The following is a 20,774-nucleotide window of genomic DNA, read 5'->3' on the forward strand; positions in this document are numbered from 1 at the left end:
ACAAGATATGTCAATATTTTAGTGAGAACTTTGAATGAGTTTATCATAAGTAAAAGAATAGCTGTGGACTTTCTCCTGCTTTTAAAGTATCATGTCCCAGAGATGGACAACAAAGCTGGTGAATAATCTGGAGGACAGGTCTTATAAGGAGCAGCTGAGGGAGCTGGGGGTGTTTAGCCTAGAGAAGAGGAGGCTGAGAAGAGATATGATCACTACAACTACCTGAAAGGAAGTTGCAGTGAGATGAAGGTCAATCCCTTCTCTCCACTAATGATGGGACAAGAGGAAATGGGCTCCAATTGCACCAGAGGAGGTTTAGATTAGAGATTAGGACAAAATTTTTCACTGAGAGGGTTATGAAATGTTGCCACAGGCTGCCCAGGAAGGTGATAGAGTCACCAGAGAGAGATTCTGAGGGACATGGGTTAGTGATGGGTTTTACAGTGTTGGATTCGGGGTTGGACTCAATGATCTTAAAGTTCTTTTCCAATCAAAATGATTCTATGATTCTATGATTCTTTGTCACCCAAGGAACATCCATGTAAAAGATCCTCTGGCAGCACCTACTGGATTGAGAGAAAATAGGTGGAAGAGAACCTGCTGTTGGAAATATTCTCTGCTAAGCTGTGCTGGATCTGGGGAAGTTTTTGGCAATAGTGTCACTGCAGCCTCCTTGAGGATGATTGTAAACTCGAGCAGCAAGGCTTACCAAATGTAGACACCTTTGATACTTGGTTGTACCTGAACAGAATTACTGGGAAACACACATTGGATTTTGGACAAGGCCATATTCCTACTCTATATGAATGAAAGAGAGACAAGAGCTCCTTCTCTTTATCTTTACCCCTGATATTAAGTGATGACATTCAGCTTGAAGCCTCACAGTAAGCACTCCCATCCTTGATTGCCTTCCAGTCCTGAGGGTTTTCTAAGCAACTCTCTGGAAGGCCTCCAGTTCTGCATTGCTTCACACAATGAGTTACTGCTTTGTGGCTGTCTGCTACCTCTCTAACAACTAATATCATCCAGGGACCACATTTTGGTCCTGAGGCAAGTGCCATGGCAACACTGACACAGTTAACCCTTCCTTACACCTTTTAAACAAGGGACCATATCCAACTTGCTGACTGGAAACCATTCAGGGTTCAGTGTGCAGCTGATCTCTGACATATCTACTCCATATGAAGCTCTAAGTCAGGTCACCATCAGAGTTGTTATTATTTCAGATTTATTCATTTGTTTGTCTGCTGGGTCACTGTTTGGGACTTCCTTATTCGTAATGGCCAACTGAGACCCTTTGCTACCACTCTGCCCCAGCTGGTGATATCACTCTTCCAGAGTTAGTGTCACATGGCATTTAGGTTACATCTTGTGGAACTAATGCTCCTTGCAACCAGAAGCACCCAGAGCCCAGGGTGATGCTGAGCTTTTCCTTTGACTGTTGCTGTCTCTTTATACATCCTTAAATCCCCAGGGACTTTGTTACTAGTGAAATATACCTTTGGTTTGTTGGTTGGGGTTTCTTTTGCTAGGCAAGATATCAGCACATTACATCTATTTTTCCTCAGAAATTAAAAGCACTAAACACAGATCAGAATCTGACTCTCTTTTAAAAGAAAAAGCTTTATTATTAATGATTATTTTGATCTCATTCTTTGCTACCCATGGGACTAACAATGACAGAAACTTGACACATCTAACCTCCACGCAATGTTAAAATTCAGATTCAGAGGTTTGTGGCATGCAGGACTTAGCCAGATCAGCTACACCCTGTCTGAAAAACTGACTCAATGTGCAAGGTCACCTCTTATCTGTAGCATCTGCTGGCAGAACTTATTTAGGGAAGTATCTAGGACAGGTACATTGTTTTCTCCAGTCAATAGAAGGGGATCTATGCCTATCTAGCTACTAAGGACTCATGTTTGTTAAACAATCATCACAGGCTCTTTGACCTGACTTGTGGTTCAAGTGAAGTACCTCCAAGTTTGGGTTTTATTTTCACTGTTTTTCATGTATCACTTCTCTGCCAGATATTTTTAATCACGTCTGATGACTACATGATGATTTTTCCTTTTCTCCTTTCAGAACTTTTCATTAACAAAAAGGTTTTCCATCAGCTTCCTCCCAGCTGGCATAGCCATACACCAGCTCTGGACTCTGTGCAGGCTTTCTGTTGCCTGTGAAAGGATGGGATCTGCACTTCATCCAAGGATAAAGAGCAATGCTAACTAAATTAAGCAATTTTTGTTTGTTTAGGGAAGCTAGACATAAGGCATAGCACTTTCCACTGTATTTCCTGGTGACTTGGACAAATATTTGCCTTCTCTATGTGCTAGTGTGCAGGAGCTCCACTTTTCACATTTCCAATAGTCCTCCTTGGAGCCTTCTCCCATGGTTTGGCCCAGCCAGGCATTGTTTGTGAGAAAACGGAGAGCCCTTCCCCAGTCTGTGTCCCATGGCACCCCCAAAAGCATCTTGTCTTCTTAATGGGATAAGACACAGGCACACAATGTTCTCCCACTCTACCACTCCTCCAGCTCATGGAGGAAAACCGCACGTGTGGGCCAGAAGGGCATCAAGAAGATCCTCACATGCAACACAGTATAAGACATTCAGGACTAATTTATGGATGGTTGGAAGTGTATATTTTTTTGCCAGACACCAACTATTTCCTAGAATAAACAGGTGAACATAAACCAGTGTAGCCAAATTTCAAATGACTGCTGGGATATATGCAAACTGTACAAGAGAGTAAAGCAGACCCAAGCAAGTGTGTAAGGGAATAATGAGATACAGAATAATTCTTTGTAACAATAGAATTATAGAAATATTAATTAGAGTATAAATTATTCAAAATGAAATTATTTTTCCCATAGAATCTTATTATTATTCCAAATATAGTTTTAAAAAATAATCTTAAAGGATTCTCTTTAAAATTATGTGAGAGACAAATTGGGTTTATAGCCAGAATAACTGAAAGAAGCTTTCAGAGTGATTTTGGATAGAGAAAAGGGGTTTGAATAAACATTTCTTGCTTCTACTTGACCCTAGAATAATTTTCTCTCTTCAGATTTCCCTGACTTTTCAATAAAGTACATTGAATTGTCCAGCTCAGTAGATCTCTCCCTGGTGGTTTGTTTATTCTTTGATTCGCCACAGGGCGGTGCTATTACTCTACCTTTTGAGGTTTCATGTCTCATACCAGCTTCCAACGTGTTCAACTACAGCTAGTGGCAGATTTAAATTGTACAGTAATGTAAGAATCTGGTCAATAATTAATGCCACAATAGCAAATAAGGAGCTGAATTTTAGCTCATGATTTTTGTTTTCTTTGTGCACCTGTAAATGCATACACTAAACCAATTACTATTGGATCAAAATAGTTTTCAAGCACATTAAAAATATCTAGTGATGCAGATTACTTGTAATTGAATGCTGCAGTCCAGCTACCAGCCTCTTTACAAGCACATGCTCTGTTCTTTAAAGGTAAAGGGAAAATTTAATCCAAATTGAAAAAAAAAGAGACTTAGCTTCAGTCCAAATCTTTGCCCATTTTTGTACAGTGTTGTCTCTTGCAGTTGATCTCAATCAGAGAGCACCTAGGTTCATCTCTTCATTGCATGGGCTGAGTTTTTAAAGGCACTGCTCCAGAAAAGTATGCAGCAGTTAATATACTAAAATGTTAATGGTATTTTAGCCAGAGCAAAAAGAACAAGCCAGTGGAAGTAACTCACTCCTCTCTGGCAGCTGGCTAGGTCCTTTTGATGTTCAAGGTTGCACTGTGTATTGTTTTTTTCTCTCTCTCTTTTCTTTCAGCCATGGAGCTGCAGTGCAAGGTGATAAAAATTCTCTGTCTGTGTTCACTGGGCTTTAACCTTTGTCAGCCACTCAGCCCCAGGTTTTGCTCTGATATAAAACTCTGGAAATTCTGCGTATGATTTATGATAAAGTATGATTTACTTGCCAATATGCTTTGTCCTCTTTATTAATTTATCCACAGTTTTAATATACTTACAATGTCTTCTTCTTAGGCTCATGCAATGCACCAAATCTACTTGACTGTGGCAGTGTTAAATCAGGAAATAAACTTCACAATCTTGAAATACAGCTTTGAGGAGCATAATGCCTCTGCTCTGTGTGTTTTATTTTATGGCAAGGCTACTAATCATGGATTGAGATCTCATCACACAAAGTACTGTAAAACACAAAACCAGACACTAATGACCAAGACCTTATAATATCGAAGTATTAGATATTAGTATTAGATATAATATCTAAGTATTAGTTACTGGGGCAATTTGTATTGTGATTAGTACATACAGAGTCTTCAGATAAGGAATTCAGTGGGCTAGGCATTATCTTGAGTGAGGACCTAAACAGGACTGGCTGAAAAAAGTGTCTCAGTGTTTTCTCAATCTGGCAGCTAGTCCAGAGCTGTTAAAATGTGCAAATGTCCTGGTAGTCTCTGCAGCATGTGGTGTGATCTCAGAACAGACCTCACCAGGCACAGGTTCACCCCAGCTGGCAATGTCTCCAGAGGTCACAGACTCCATGGCCAAGGAATGACCCAACCTAGGTGGTATTTCTACCCAATGTGATTTGAGGTGTGATAGAGGAATGATGTTTGCCAGCCTTTTTTTGCACTGACCAAGCTGCAGAGGTTACGCAGCCACTTGAGGTTCCAAGACTGTCAATCTATTATCTCTCGGGAACATTACATTTGCTGTAATATCTTGCAAATGGCTTTAATTTTAATGCACAGCTTGATCTATAATTAGTTAACAAGTCTCTCTTGAGCCAGCTATGACAATGATTACTAATGTTTAGTAGCATATTTATAGAACTGGTCACTAAGATATATGTAGTTCCTCATCTTTTTACTGCTGTCCTGGAGCATGTAATTATTTTACTGGGTCTGGGGAGCATAGCTGAAAATAATTCTCTAAATATATTATTAATAACACAGTAACTATTAAAAGACATTTTAAAAATAACTCCTTTGCCTTTTTTTTTCCATTAGGAACATTTATTCTCTGTTTACATTACGTAAGGTCTGGACATGGGAGGATGATATTTAGAGCTTTCTTTATAATTATTTTCATATTCTGATTCTCCAGGACTATTATCATTGGGCTGCAAACGGGCTTTTTTAGAGGCAAAAAATGACTGTTTGCATTGTGCTTTTGACTTTTCCCTGAATCACACATTGCTAATGATTTTTTATGTAGGCTTGATTTTGATCTTTGGTGCCAAATGTGGCCTGACAAAATAATAATTTGATATCTTCTAGAGACACTTGTTTTGACATGCATTTGATGCCTGGGAAGAGAGAGGTTGCCTCTGGGAGCAGATGCAGTGGACGGAGAGGAGTGTGGTTTTTCTCCTGGGGATGGAAGCATCCTGGTGCAGGTCAGTTTGTGAAACATCCTCCCCTGCAGGGTCAGCTTCTCACCCTCTGAATGGGGCTTTAGCATCCTTCACATACACAGACATTTGCTTTCACGCTCTAACAAGATTTCTAGAGGGTCAACCTCACTCATGGAGAGTGTTGTCCCGAGGGATGTGGCTCTTGGAAGTGCATCGCCCTGGGCTGCTGGCGGGGAAGCAGCTTATTATCAAACTGCCTCCCTCTTCCACAAAATAAAAGGCCTGATTTCTTGCTTTTAATCCTTTTTTCACCCTTACCTGAAAATAAATTAGATATTTCAGCATCACAGGGTCTGCCAGCAAGCACTGATCCTGCCATCCAAAAGGACATTAGCTACTTTGAGCCTTTGACTTGCCTTTTTTGCCACAGCTTCTCATCCCCTCTGTGTCAGGGTGCTGTGGGCACACTGCTGTCACACACCCAGATGTGGCCTTGCCCTGTAGAAGGCCTCTCTTCCCACTACGATACCACTTGGTGACATCCCAGATATCTCAGACACTTGACAGACTCCAGCTGATCCACCAGTTTCCTAGGAATAAGTACCCTGGCCAAGGATGTAGCAGAAGATGATGAAGTAGACTTCTCTTGGATGCTGATTTCATAGGTGCCCTGAAAGTTATTGCAATGAGGGGCAAGGAAAGAGTTTCCAGGCACTTTTTTTTTAATGCAACACAGTCAGATGTGCACTACTTAGCTTGCAAATTTTATTCCTGGTGAGTGCTTTTTAATGTCCTTGTCCAGCAAGTCCAAACTTCTCTTCTCTTAACCCAACCACTTCCTCATAAAATGGTAATTTTAACTTGGAAACAAACCTGAGTAACTCTTATAAACAGAGTCTGTGTCAGTGCATTTTGTGAAGAGTACACATTGTGAGTCAGGCAGAGCTGGAAAAGCAGGGGATTTGCAGGAGGACCAAGTACGGGCATAGATATTGGATGCTTAAAAGAGGACGTCACTGTCGGAGATTCTCCATTTTAAAGTGCAGTTATCATCTGGAAAGTGTAAAAGTGACATCCTGGTATGCCACATTTATTCCTCCTCCGCACTTTCTATTCCAAATTCTCTCAGTCTTCAAGTCAATACTGTGTTTTTTTCTTCTCTGACTGCCAGCACAGCTAGCTCAGCCTGTTACCTGAGAATCAAGCTGTGTTCTTTCTGCTTATTAAAACATTGCCAACTGCAAAGCTTCTGGAATCAGACATTAACTGGCAATACTGTGGGAGAGGCAGGAGAGCTGAGCGCGACATGGCTAGCATATCCCCAGCTACAGGAAAGGGAGAGAGGGAGCAAAAAAACAAATGGGCCTTAAACTCAGCACATCATATGCCTCAGGAGATTCACAGAGAACACATGTTTACAGCACCTAGTTGCCATTTTTCATAGAATCACAGGATAGTAGGGATTGCAAGGGACCTCTAAAGATCATCTAGTCTAACCTTCCTGATAAAGCAGATTTTTATGCAGTTATTTTTCTGACTATCACTACATTTCATGATGGAGCAGCGAAGTAGGGAGCCAAAGAGCACCTTGCTCAAGTCCCAGCTGTGCCAGATTTAAAAAAAAAATCATTATAGAGGAAGCAGGTGAAAAATGCATTCAGCCAGGATTTATTTGCTAATGACTTGCTCTGTCATCTCTAAACCGCAGCACCTCCTGTAGTGTGTAAACCTGGACAAGGTGCACTTGCTCCTTCTCTTACATTGTATATATTTAGCTGCTGAAAGAGTTTAAACAGATTCTTCACAAAGGACAGAAGGAGGAAATGAGAAATGACAAGTGGACAAGAGCTTTAAATAGTTCAGAACTTGTACTGGATTTAGAAGAGCATCTCAAGGCCCACGTGCTTATCTGGAGCTTAGCTGAAGTGTGTGAACTCCTAGTGTCTGCAAATGCAGGCAGGAGCTCTCACGAGGTCTCTCAGGCACTGCTGCTACTCGTCCCGTCTGGAAGGACTGCAGGCTTGATACATCACTGCTGTGCACTCCATGTAGCCACTTATCTCTGCAAAGACTGAAAGCAAAGAAGGTGCAAAATGTTAGAGGATTAGAGCGTTTCAGCACCTTCTTTCACAGACAGGCACAGAAATGGATAATGAACTGTTCAGAGCTGCTCAGTCTGGTTCTCATCCCAACAGCTTTACTGATGTCTAGAAAACACCTGTTTCCTTGAGGGCAATATGGCTACTGAAGGCAGCAGATGAGCTGCCTTAGACAACTTTCTTGATTTAAGTCCAAGACATATAGGACTAAATGAGCCTTTTGGGATCTTAATTTCTTGCAGAAGACTACACAGCTAACAGCCCCACTGCCTGAAAATTATAATCTGATACATTATCTGCCATTTTGGTGGTCTCCAAAGGAAAGTCAGAGTTAGCACACAGAGGATGTGGTCCCTGACTGCTCATTGTGAGCCCACTAGCTGTAGCATCATGCAAACTGACTGTCAGTTGGTTACTGAAGTGACTGACTTTGGGCCAAGCTTCAGAGAAGGTTAATGGGGCTTAAACAGTTACTGTGCATCAGATGATTTGCAATAAGTCTCTGTGTGCCTGAGTCACAGCATCACAATGGCTGAGGTTCAACGGGACCTATGGAGGTTATCTGGTCCAAACCTCCTACTCAGGCAAGACAACCTAGAGCCAGTTGCCCAGGACCGTTGTTGTGTTAAAGGAATTTGGAGAAAAACAACTCACCCTGTGTCCCAGCTTATCCTCAGATATCAGAGAGGGTGTGGGCAGCTGGGCTTAGATTCAGAGTCATGCCCAATTTGGTGCTATCAAGCGGATCACATTCAGTATATCCAAATATAACGATTACAGATGCATAAATAGCACAAGGCACCTTCAGTCCAGTTGCATCCACGAACCAGCATGGCTGTACTTGAGGAGTTTGGTCACATTCCATGAGAACTCTCACAGTTAGATTAATGAATAGTTCAGTTTATTGAAGCAACAGAAGTGCAGATTCTTCTGAATTGCTGATGATACACACACTGTCTGCAAAAGCACGTGCAAATGTTAAGCATATGAATGATGTGGCTGGAGATACGTGCATTGAAATATGAAATGACTCAGTAGAGATTTCTCAGTTTCCCAGGGAAGCACCTGGTAGAGCTGAGTGTTCGAATCTCACCCAATGGACATCCCTATGGGAGAGGGAGAATGGTTCAGCCCTTTGACTGATCCCAGAAGGCAGCAATGGTGACATCCCCTAACATCCCTCCTTTCTTAAGCCACAGTTTTATACTGCTTGTTCACTTTCAAATGGAGCCTGAGTGGTTCTGGTCATACATACCTTTGTTATAATAGGTGTAAAATTTCCTTGCTTCACTTTTGAAGGCATAGACAAGAAGAAATTCAGAGCACACGTGCAGTGAGGGGCAGTCGCACTTTCGAGGCAGGTAGCCTTTGGGATGGAGGTATGTTTTGGTATTATAATAATACCATAATGAGTAAAGTTCACTCAAATGACAAAAAGGGAGATAACAGTGGCTCAGGGTGCCAATTAGGTAGCTTATCAGTTCCATAATACTATCAGGTTCCCATCCCTGTGGTGCTATCCCAGAGCCTGACTGCAGGGTCTTCACTCTGTTCCACCCTCCAAGCTGTTTCTCTTAGAGTCAGCCTATCAGGCTCCCCTGGTGTAGCCAGCATCCAAGCTTGCAGGTTATGTTGCCTGGGGAATTATCATGGAACAGAACAAATACTATGCATATGGGCTGGATTCCACTCTGAAAGTTTCCTTAGTGCGATATCTTCTTTTAAAATGCAGATATAACTTTAGTTTCAGTAAGTCTCAGTAAGTCTGAACAGGTCACCTCTAGTGATTACTCCTATGTCTAGGCAGCTTTTGATTATCTCCAAGGATGGAGACTTCACAAACTCTCTAGGCAACCTGTGCTAATACTCAGCTACCCTCATGCTAAAAAAATGGTTTCTGATGTTCAGAGGGAACCTCCTGTGTTTCACTCTGTGCCCATTGCCTTATCCCTGAAATCCCTGCTGTTGACTCTGTTCTTGTCAATTAAAGAGATTGTGTGTACTGTCCTGCAGTGAACCAAACGGAAGCTAACTCGTGTCTTTCACTCTAGTATCTGACTGAAGTGTATAGCACAGGACAGTCCCTGGCAAAATCTTTGGTTTGTTTCAGGGAAAGAAAGATGTGAGTCTTGCAGTTGACACTGAAGCATGCTGAGCCCTGTCAGCCACTTGTGAATGCAGGGTTTTGCACTGGACATGTCTTTAATTCCAAAGCTGTGAAATATTGCCTTCAGTTACCTTGACAAGAATTTCTCTTCCAAAATCTCAGCAGCAAGTGCCACACAAATCTTTAAAATTGAGCAGTAGGTAGGACTTGCTGCTTTTAATTATTTCTTAACCTTTTCTGAGGTCTTATTCTTTCAATACCTGCTACAACCACCTATTTTCCCACTCCAGTATTGCCAGTTACTGTTTATCTGGCATAACAGCCATGTCACAGTGACACAGAACTCCCGGTACCAGCCCTGGTGAAGCTGTGGCTGTGCCACAGCAGGCAGAACCTTGGTGATGGCCCTATCACCGTATGGGCTGGCCATGCCAGGATGGTTATAAAACAAGGTGCTCCAGACCAGGCTGATAAACAAGAAGCCAGATGGCCAAGAGTTGAGAGAAGAGGGATGGGCAGGGGCTTCCCATGGCAATGGAATGTGATTGCTCCTCCTTTGTTTCTTCTCCTGTCTATCACAGCCAGTCACTTGGATAAGGATGTGACCAGATCATGGCACATTCCTGTTCTCTCTCTCTTTCCACAGTCAGCCAGAGAGCTGTCAGTGTGCTATGGGATAGATAAGATAGCCCTAACCTATACCTCTTATGGTCTTACAAGGAGCTCCCTACAGCCATGGCAAAGCCTTTTTTCCCAGATACCCAAGGGCTGAGCCATATGTGAGCTCCTGGTATCATCCCTGACATCATTCCACAGCAGGGAAAATGCTGGTAGTGGCTCACTTTGCAGTGGGGTTGGTGAGATGGCAGACCCGGGAAGGATATCTCTGGTCCATCAGGGAGATGGGGGTTGACATGAGGCTGGAAGAGCCCTGGGCAGGGAGGCAAGGGCTGCCTGGGGCAATGAGGGTTAGCTTCTGTATTGTTTGTTACCCCTGTCTTTGACAGCTAAGTCCCCAGACAGGAATATGACTGGATCATGGCACACACTTCTCCCCTTTTGCTACTCAATTAGAGACTGTGGCAACTTTCTACAAGGACATAGATGTAAAGATAAGAAAACCCACATAACCCTAATCTGTACCCTGGGATGGTCCTACAGGCAACTGGAGGCTCTTCAGAGCCATGGACAAAGGGAGCTCCACACCACCCACCATGTCTGTGTGAAACTTATCTCAAAACAAAGCTGGAGATTCATGGCCATATTGTCTGACCCTTCTGGTTTGTGCTGTCATTTGGGGAAACCTTGTTGGTCCTTTCCTTTTGTATAAGTGTTGCACAAACTTCAATATCTTAAGAAAACAACTTGTGCTGGCAGGTATTTCCAGACAGACCATGTCTTTGACTGCAAGGACTCACCTTTCAATAGCTTTTGGCACATGTCCCTTTCAATTTCTGGAAACACGCTCTAATCTTTCACCCTCCTTCTAATTCTCCTTTTGGGTTTTGTTACATGATAGCAAAACTGCTTTTCCTCACATAAGGCCAGAGTTCCTGCCCTGCCTTTCTCACTATAGAAGGAACATGAAACAAAAGGGAATGGCAAAAGAACATCACAGAAGCCCCTTCACTCTGTCTTTTGCTAAATATCGCCCTTCAGCTGCAGAGCGACAACAGAACAGCACTTTTCTGCACTGGAGATGCTGGGAAAAAAAAAAGGCAGGTTGGCTATTCTGTGGTTAAAACAGCTGCCTTGCAATCAAAATTAGCCAGTGGGGATGAGATGGACTTTTGAGGACACCTTGGCAGCTCAGCATGGAGCCTTTTGGGTGTGCCAATTTTTCTCATACCTTCATTGAAAATATAGTGAAATGCCAACACAGTGGTTGAGAACTTTTTGAGGGGCAGCCCCTCAGTTTTGCAGTGTTGGGGTTAGGCCCAGGTATGATATCATTCAGTGTGGGGGGGTGACATGGGTGAACAGGTAGCCTGTGGCACTCAGCATTTTGGGTTTGCTTTGGGGCACAGCAGCCACCTGACTGTACCTTACTCTGGTCACCTGCTGTGTTCCTGGCCAGGGATTCCCTGGGCTCCCCACTGATCCTCTTTTGATGATTCTTGGGAAGCTTGCCTGAAGATTGGATATGAGCAGGCTGTTTTGTTGTTCTTGCATCAGTCCAGACCAAAAATTACTTTCTTACATGAGGAAGCATTGGAGTGGAACTGCAACAAAATATCCAGGGGACAATTGTTCCCTGCTATGGGCTTGCAAGGTTTCCAAAGGCAGCAGATTCACACTCTCCACCCCACTGAGCTAGACAGTATGTCTCAGTGCACAAAAGCTCAAGAAGTGTTTGTTTCCTAATGACTCAGAAAAGGAGACGATAAATGGAAAAATAATTGCAGGGCTCAATAACGCATCTGATAGGTCAAAAGCAAAGAATCCAGAAGCAAATACAAGCAAACAGACAGATGAGGCTCAAGCATTTGATATCCTGCTGTGGACAGCAGCAGAATTAGCCTTCTGGGGATGACTGTAAGTGATGTGTGGAAATTTAAGTACTGCCTGTACTTAGTGAGCTCTGCACAGGATGTAATACCACACAGCAAAGACTCTGAGCATTCAAGTAGCCCTTTCCAGAGCCTAGTCCTGCTGCTGGAAGCTGAACAAAAAGATTCAAACAAAAGAACAGATAAAATAACCCAGCAGCAGCAAAAAGCTGACACCACCTCTACCTGCTGTTATACTTCCTTGCCGTGTAGGTGACGGAGCATGACATCAGCACTGAACGTTCATATCTGAGTCTTCTCCCTGCAAAGCTGTGTGCCTATGCATTGAGAGAGCTAATCCAAATCCAAGCTCTGCCCCTGTGAATCGAGGTCACCAGAAGGCAGCTTGCCTTGCTGGGCACCACATTTACAAAATGGTAAATTATGCTAAGTTTGATGATGTGTTTGAGGACCTCGGCCCTGGCACTTTATGAAGAAAGAGAAGTTAAGTTTGAATTCTTCAGCTTTATGGGATAAAAAGTCCAACTTCCCTCTGAACACCACTGGAGGATGATAACAGGATCCATTATGCTGAAACTGTTTGGGTTATCGCTAGTTTTAAACCCAGGACTTAGCTCTGAATGTTTTTTTCTGCAAGATAGGACCAGTGTGCTAGACAGAGATGAAGTGGTAAAGTTGGTGATTTAAGCAGTATTGCTCTGCTGCAGCTGAGCATCTGGCCTAACACTTCCCATAAACAAAGTTACTGGAACCTCAGATGCTTTCCTTTGTGGTCTAATTTTTAAAATTATTCTATCTCATGCACTCCATGCACAAAGATATCTGTCTTCCTATGAAGAGAATGAAAAGATTAATTTGTTAAGTCAAATATTCACGAATCCCAGAGAAGGGAGAGGAGCTTACCTGGAGATCATTTCTTACAGGCAAGTAGCTGAGGTTCCTCTGGATAAAGGTGGAACTGCAAATCTGTGACAGAGGATTTCTAACAAAGGATGAATCATCTCCTGTCCCCTCTGTCACACACCTGGAATTAACATCACTGACAGGTAACAGCCCTATGATAGGGTGGCTCATTTTGCATTGATTTCAGTGACCACTGTTACAAGTCTTGGGGGCAGATTATCTAGAGAGGAGTCCTATAATGTCCATGACAAGCCATTGCCATAAAGTAGGGGGTTAAAGGACCCCAAGCCCTCCTGGGGAAAACCAGGCAGCTTTGCAAAGTCAATAAGGCTGTGCTGCTCAACACTGACACAGCAGCCTGTGATGCTCAACAGCTGGCTTAAGAATGCTTTACAGGGGGATTTTCCATTTGGCTTAAACTGGGAAGGTAAACTAATTACGTGAATGAGTGTTTCAGGCTGTGGCAATATCAACCCTTGGAATGCATTTAGCCAGTGAACTATTAAGTACAGTATATCTTTAGCAGGAGACAATAACTTACCTCGCCTGGCAGCTAATCACTGCTACCTCAGCTCTGCCCGCACAGTCCCTTTGAGTGGAGTTACTCCCACTCATAATCAGACCATTCACGCTCAGTCATGCATACAGCCATCTCCAAATAGACACAGTCCTACTAATCACCACCTCTACTCTCACTTAGGCTGCCATTTGGAGTGTGATTCAATACCAAAATGGATCTCAGCAGCACAAGAAGCTTGTCTTGTACTCCCTCTCATTTAATGTGATGGTTTCCTGCTCTCATCATTCATCTGGTGCAGACTAACCCTGTCATGGCACACGCTGCTCACCGCTGTCTGCTGCATCAGGCCAGTCTATGAGCTTTAAAAATATAGTGCAAAAAGAGTGTAGATATTTGTAGGCATTGAAATGTCTTAAGAAAGCATCTTGTGCCTGTAGAAATAGTCAGTTTTCAAAGATTCACTTTGAATTCTTAAATTCATAGGTAACACTTTGGGATGGTCGACCTGGCAGATCATCTCTTGGCTCCTGCAGAGCTGGGGCTGACACCATGCAAAGTCCCCTGCATGGCTCCATGTCTCAAAACCCTGAGCTTCAAGCTGCTGCATGGCTATTACCTTGTATCAGAGCCTAGAACAAGTTTGCATGAAGCTTCCAGGGCAAAGAATAGACCTCCTCCATCAGCATTTTATCAACAGTGTTTGTGCCTTCTGGCTCAGGAGGGAGAAAGGATGCAGAAATTGTCACCAAAGCTTTAAATAAAGTTTTCTTCTTTCACATATTCAGGCAGCTCTCCTCTTCCTTCTTCACAGCCCACGGCCCAAGCCCTGTTTGTTGGGTTTGTTTTTTTTTGTTTCTGAGGGCTAAGAGGCATTTTCTTAACTTGTCATCTTTTATTTTAGACTGGAGTAAAATTGTTGTGTAGGACTGGCTCTGTCATCTCTGAAAAGTATCTGTAGCTCAGCACTGAGGATCTGTTTTGCAGTGTGTCCCCTTGGACCTCGACATTGTTTACCTGCAGTTCCCAAAGCTTGGTGGTGATGAAGATAGTAATGTCCTGGATGTGCTACTGAAATATCTGGATTTTTTTCAAAGCTGCTCTTAAATATTACTGTTACAGTGGCCTTTGCTTTTCCTTGGTCATGTCTATATAGGGACAAGCAGGAAAGTTGATTTAAATTAACTAAAGGCAGGAGTTTAAAGTGAATTAGCCAAATTGTATTAAACCTCCCATTTCACAATTAAAGTGGCCTTAATATGACTTAGCCTTAGAAGAGAAGTAAACCAAATCAAATCACAGCCAGTTTAGTTCTGACAGTTCCCACAAAGGGCTTTAATTAATGCAGTTTAACTAATCCACTTAAAAATTCAGATCAACTTTTCTGAGCATCTTCATGTAAACAAGCTCTCACAACTGCTCTGCACTGAAGTGATTTAGCTTGCTTGGATAGTTTTCCCTCATAAGCTAAATCAGTGCAAGGCTGGCTCTGGAGCAAGTCCCACTACAGAGGCTCGTGCTTGGGTAGCAATATCAACTAGAAAAGTTGCCTGAATATCAATCCAGACTAGCTTAGCTCTTTGAAATGCTTACTAACTCCAAGCTATTGTGCTTTCATACCAGTACACACACACACAAAGAAAAAGACTATCTCCTCAATTTAGGAAAGGAAAGAGAGAATGAGAGCATGCAATCCTCTTTCTCTCCTTCGGTGAGCATGGAGGTCAGCTGTGTTGGTAAGCACTTGGTATAATCTACATTGTGCCCTAGTGAGCCCTTATACTGTATGCAGGCAGCCTCCAAACAGGCTGGCATTTATTTTAGGTGGGATGAGACACTAGCACAAAATTTATTTTCTTCCATGGGCCTTAGAATGGTATAAATTAGTGCACATTGTGATTTTGTCTTTTTGTGTTCTTCTCGTTATTTTTTTAACACACATCTTCTATTTGGCTAGTGTCAGTTCTGGCTGAGCCACAGCAAAGGACATGGCTTACAAACAAGAAAAATCACAGGAAAAAAAAAGACTATTTCAGACAAAACAGACATTTAGTCAATTTGAAGTATACCTCATCAGTGTGCATATCAAACTGGCCCATTAAATAGTATGTCCTTTAATTCCTTCTGCCTTTATGAACAATTCTCTTTGTAGCTAAAACACTTGATGAAGCTAGTGCAGCCTCATTTTTAGCAGGAATATGGATGTTTGACTTTCTCAATTAGCTGAAAGTCTTTCAGTAGAGGGTTCCCTGAGGCATACAGCACTCCTTGGCTGGTGGCCCTCATTCCCTGTGCTGTTCTACCCTGGCAGGGACAGTAAAGTGCAAACTTTCTACCAGGGTTTCTCCAGTTTTCCTCAAACTTTTCTTCCAGTTTGAAGCATTGTCCCCCCTTTTTTTTTTGTAGGAGGGAAATAATCTGGCTATTTCAAAGTACCCTTCTCACTGCTCAGATTCCCAGACCAGTCTGCATTGCCCCTTCTCTCCTGTCTCTCCTCGATCATATCTGATGGTCCTCACATGTTGCCAACCCGTGATGCCTTGGTCTGAACCAGAACAGGCACCCTAACTGCAGCTAGCAGAGCTCTCACTTTTCATCACATTTATTAGACTGTATCTTTGTGAAAGAGCTCCTGCAAAATAACTCGGGAACTGCCATGCTCTAGCAGCACTGTACACAAATAAAATATTCCCAGTGAAAAAAGTGTCAGCATCGTCTCTACTGGATCAAAAGTCATGTCAGAGAAGATATCAAAGCATGAAAATCTGCCTGCATAAAAAAGCCAAAAGCCTGAAGCCATCCCAACCACCTTCAAACAAGCAGGGAGTCTGCACACAGAGCTGCTATGCAGTGGTGATGGATCAAGAGGTAACACAATTTCTAGCCAAACTCCTTCCACTGTTGCCATCTTCTCACAGAGTTGTTTTCAAACTGTGCAAAGTTTAACTTTTGGGGGTAAAAAAGCCATTGCAGTGTTGGAAATCCTGCTTGATTCAAAGACTCATCTCCTGCCAGGTACCATTTCCTTTAGGGCAACACAAGCAGGATTCATCCTGCCCAAGTCAGAGATAGAATCTGTCAGGGAACTCTTTTCTGCCCAGATTTTGCAGGTGTGGGGAGCAGCTGGCTCTGGGGGTGTGTAATGGGGTACCAAGGCCTCCAGCTCAACATCATTAGCTCAGATTGTCACCCAGACACAAAGAACCTGTAAGTCACTCAGTCTGGTGGAGCCTGTCATTTATTCACAGGAGCACCTGCTACACATGAGATGCTTTCCAAGCCCCTTGGTTTTTTTTACCTCCTAAAGAATTTGCAATCTAACAGACAAGTTGCACTTTAGGCATCTCTGAAACAATTTTCCTGTAGAATCGATTTGATTGTCTGTGTGTGACAGAGAACTGAGGGCTGTGAAGGCCCCTGTGAGGCTGCAGACAGCCTTGACACAGCCATGTTGCCTGTGGGGTGTGTTTTGTGGTGGAGGAGAGGCTGTGGGCAGCCAGTTGGGTTCAATGGGCTGCTGATCCCAGAGCTGGATGTCCTCAGCACAGAGGTGACCACACATGAGCTGAGACAGCCTGAGGGACTGGACCTCTCCAGCGCTTCTGGGTGCTGCTGCTCATCCATGGATTAGGCCTCACTGCTTTCCACTGTGACAGGCACTGCATATTTCTGTTACATACAGTTTTCTCTACCTTCCTGACTAAAAGAAGGACATCTCTTCCTCCTGCAGCAGTGAGATGGCCTCTCTGTGCAAGCATGCATCAGCCTTCCTCCCGGAGGCTCTGCCCTCGTGGAAGGAGACCTGGAGGGCCATGGATGAAGTGGGCACCACATGTAACACTCCACTGTGCTCAGTCACCCAACTTGGGAAAAAGAAAAGGATTCTACTCTTTGCATTTTGGTAGTTGAATATTTGCATTAAGTATTATTTTTTTCCTTGAATATTGATGCATGTAGATAATTTGTAGGGAAACCCAAGGGATTCTGAGCACATACTTGCTCCAGAAGTTTTGTGCATAGAGCACAGTGTCGGAAGTCCTTCAGCAGATGGGGCAAAAAGCATCTTCTGCTGCCCTCTAATAAAGAAAACCTCGTGTCTCCTCCTTGCACTGTTTATCTCTTCTCAGTAGGACTGTGAGGTAGGAGCCCTTTGTAACTATAAAGACTCAGTCAGAGAAGGGAGATAACTAACTCTGTCACTTACAGAGGAAACTACTTTCTCCAGTCCTGCTCATCTGATGTCCTCACCAAATCTTCTTCTTCACCCACTAAGGCACTTGAGAATGTTTCACTCTATGAAAATCTCATTGTTTACAGTTCTGGAACTTAAGGGTGAAAAAACTACAATTGATTCTTTGGTGCTATGGGAAGGGAGAAGCAGCATTTGGCACTGATGTTGCATGTGATTAAAGCTGATGCATCATTTCTTGGACATTTAGGTGCCTCCATTACTGTGTCATGCACTATTTTAGTTACAGAATCACAGAATGATGGGGGTTTGAAGGAACCTCTAGATATCATCCATTTCAACCCCCCGCTAAAGCAGATTCCCTTTGACCTCCTGGCCACACTCTTCTTAATGCCCTCCAGGATGTCATTGGACTTCTTGGTCACAAGGGCACACAATCCTTTCCTATAGTCCTGCACCTTCACAAATCTTGCTAGCTGTTTTCCTTACTTTTGCAAAGGACATATTCTAAGTAGCTGATGGACTTCTGAAACAGGAACTCAAAATGTTTTTTCACAGTTTGTCTTGTAGCCTGAAGGACTCCGTTTCTTAGCACTTGCTGTTGGTTTTCCTGTCTCACCATGCCTGGCTAGCTTTGATATCTCTCCGTGTTTATCTGTACTGAGAGCTGCACTCTCTTTTGCATCAGTTTATGTCCCTCCGTGTAAACACACGTTATGATCTGTTTTCCTCTTATTACTTTATGTTGCTCATCTGCTTAGAACATCTTTGCAACATGCTATATCTGCAGTATCAATCTATTAGTATTACTATTCCTGTATACCCTCTGAACATTTCTTGGTCTTTGTAAACTAGGGTTTTGCTTAGATCCACCATCATTTTGCAATAGCTTTTCTTTAAAAAGACAAATGAAGCTGGTTGTTAGTCATAATATTAAGTTTGATAAATCTCATGTAAAGGACTCTGGTTTTTCCTGTGTGAATAATGGAAAAGGTATGTCTGATAATCCCACTGTTGGTATTCTATCTTCTCTACAGCATTATGAGGCAGCAAGCAAAGCCAGACTATTGGAAAGCCTGATTTTTAATTTCAGATGCTAAATTCAAAATTCTATTCAATATTATTTATGAGATCTTATTGTGTGGCTTATTAACATACAGACGATTGCCGTTCATGAAAACCAGATCTCCGCTTATCCATATGAATAGCTGGATGAATGGTGATACCTGGATTTTGGCATATTTAATATTTGTTATTTTTCTCTATGAAAAAAGATGTTCCAACAGTCCAATTACAGACTGAGAACAGCATTGAATAGCTCTGTCTTGAATAAAGCAAGTATGAGCAGTTCTCAAACAGCCTTGAATTGGGGATTTTGTCCAGAGCCATTTAGGAAGTTCTTTAAAAAGTAATAATTTAAATGTGAAAATTTCTGAACATAATCACAATTATTAATTTTTTTTCAGTGAATAATCCTCATTAAAAAACCTCCTTATGGATGCCTATGAAGAGAAAAAATGATTGAGTAAAAATTTGGGAAGGCATGGGGGAAGTCAATCATTTGAGGTTCCTTCTAACGTGCACCATTCTGTGATTCTGTGATTCTCTTACAGTGCTTAGATATTATGGTGAAAAATCTTGATAGAGTCTTGTCACAGGTTTCTGTAGAGCTGCTTTTTGCTTGGTTACAGGGGAAGGCAGCTGCAGTACTAGTCCTGTAAACAGTTCTCAGTACATCCCCTAGCTCTGAGATGGATCCATCTCCATCCTGGATGGGACAATCTGGCACCTCTGTGATTGCTATTTAAGGAGGGAAATCTGCAGCTGGAAGAGGAGGTGGAGGAGTGGTACAATATGAAGGTGACTATGTGGATCTCGCAATCAGGGAAGGAGGAAGGGAGGAGGAAGGATAGACCAGAGACCCCTCTGCAACCCATGGTGAGAGCACTGACTGTGCCCCTGCAACCTATGGAGGGCAATGGCAGGACTGAGAGCCACCAGCAGCCTGGACGGGCAGAGACTGTGTGAGGAGGCGGCCATGGCACAGGCCATGCTGGAGAGCCTGTGGGCTGCAGAGCAGCCCCACATGAGAGGCAGAGAGGAGCTGCAGCCTTTGGGATGAATGCACGTTGGAACAGGCCGTGCTGGAGAGCCTGCGGGCTGCAGAGCAGCCCCACATGAGAGGGAGAGAGGAGCTGCAGCCTTTGGAATGAACGCACGTTGGAACAGGCCGTGCTGGAGAGCCTGCAGGCTGCAGAGCAGCCCCACATGAGAGGGAGAGAGGAGCTGCAGCGTTTGGGATGAACGCATGTTGGAGCAGCCCATGCAGAGCTCCTGGGTGTGTGAGTGACCTTGCGCTGGAGCAGGGAGGAGTGCTGAGGAACCCAGCTGCCCTGACTCACTGAAATCCCCACTCCCTGCCCTGTTGAGCCATTGAGGGGGGGAGGAGGTAAAGACACTGTGATCAGGGCTCTGAGCCTGGGAAGAAGGAAGGGGTGGGAAGAAGATGGTCTTAAAGGGATGGTTTTGCTCTTCATCGTTGTGCCACTCTGTGTTGTTTTCTGTTTGTGATGCTTTTGGTTGGTGTTGGATTAAATTTATTTTTTAGTTTTCTTTCCCAAGTTAAGTAGTTTTGTCTGTTTTTTTCCAGGGCTTTAAGTGACAACTGAGCCCTTCCTGTCCTTAGGGGGTTCCAAGGCCTTTGGTACTTATCATGGTCCTTGGTTCCCAAATGGGTCCAAACCACAACAGCCCTTTATGTTGATCTGATTAGGGCAGTGTTATGGGTTCTTTTTGGGTCAACCTAAAATAAGCTGGGTTTTTTTTCTGTATATTCAAAATTTTCATTTAGATTTAAATGGGTGTTTTGTTCTACCTGAAACAGATAATTTTGCTTGGAGATTTGTGGGGTTTTGTGGTTTAAAAGAATCCTAGATCCATAAATGCAAGGAGATAGGAACAGCTCGAGCCCGAGGTGATCTGAGACAGATGCCTTCAGATCTCTGCTCGACATGATCAGAGAAATTTAAAGCCAGCTTGAAGTGCGGGTTGTGGAGGAAAGGGTGGAAGTCGGTTCACTTTG

The sequence above is a fragment of the Colius striatus genome, chromosome 4, assembly GCF_028858725.1.
Source record: "Colius striatus isolate bColStr4 chromosome 4, bColStr4.1.hap1, whole genome shotgun sequence".
Classification (NCBI taxonomy): Eukaryota; Metazoa; Chordata; class Aves; order Coliiformes; family Coliidae; genus Colius; species Colius striatus.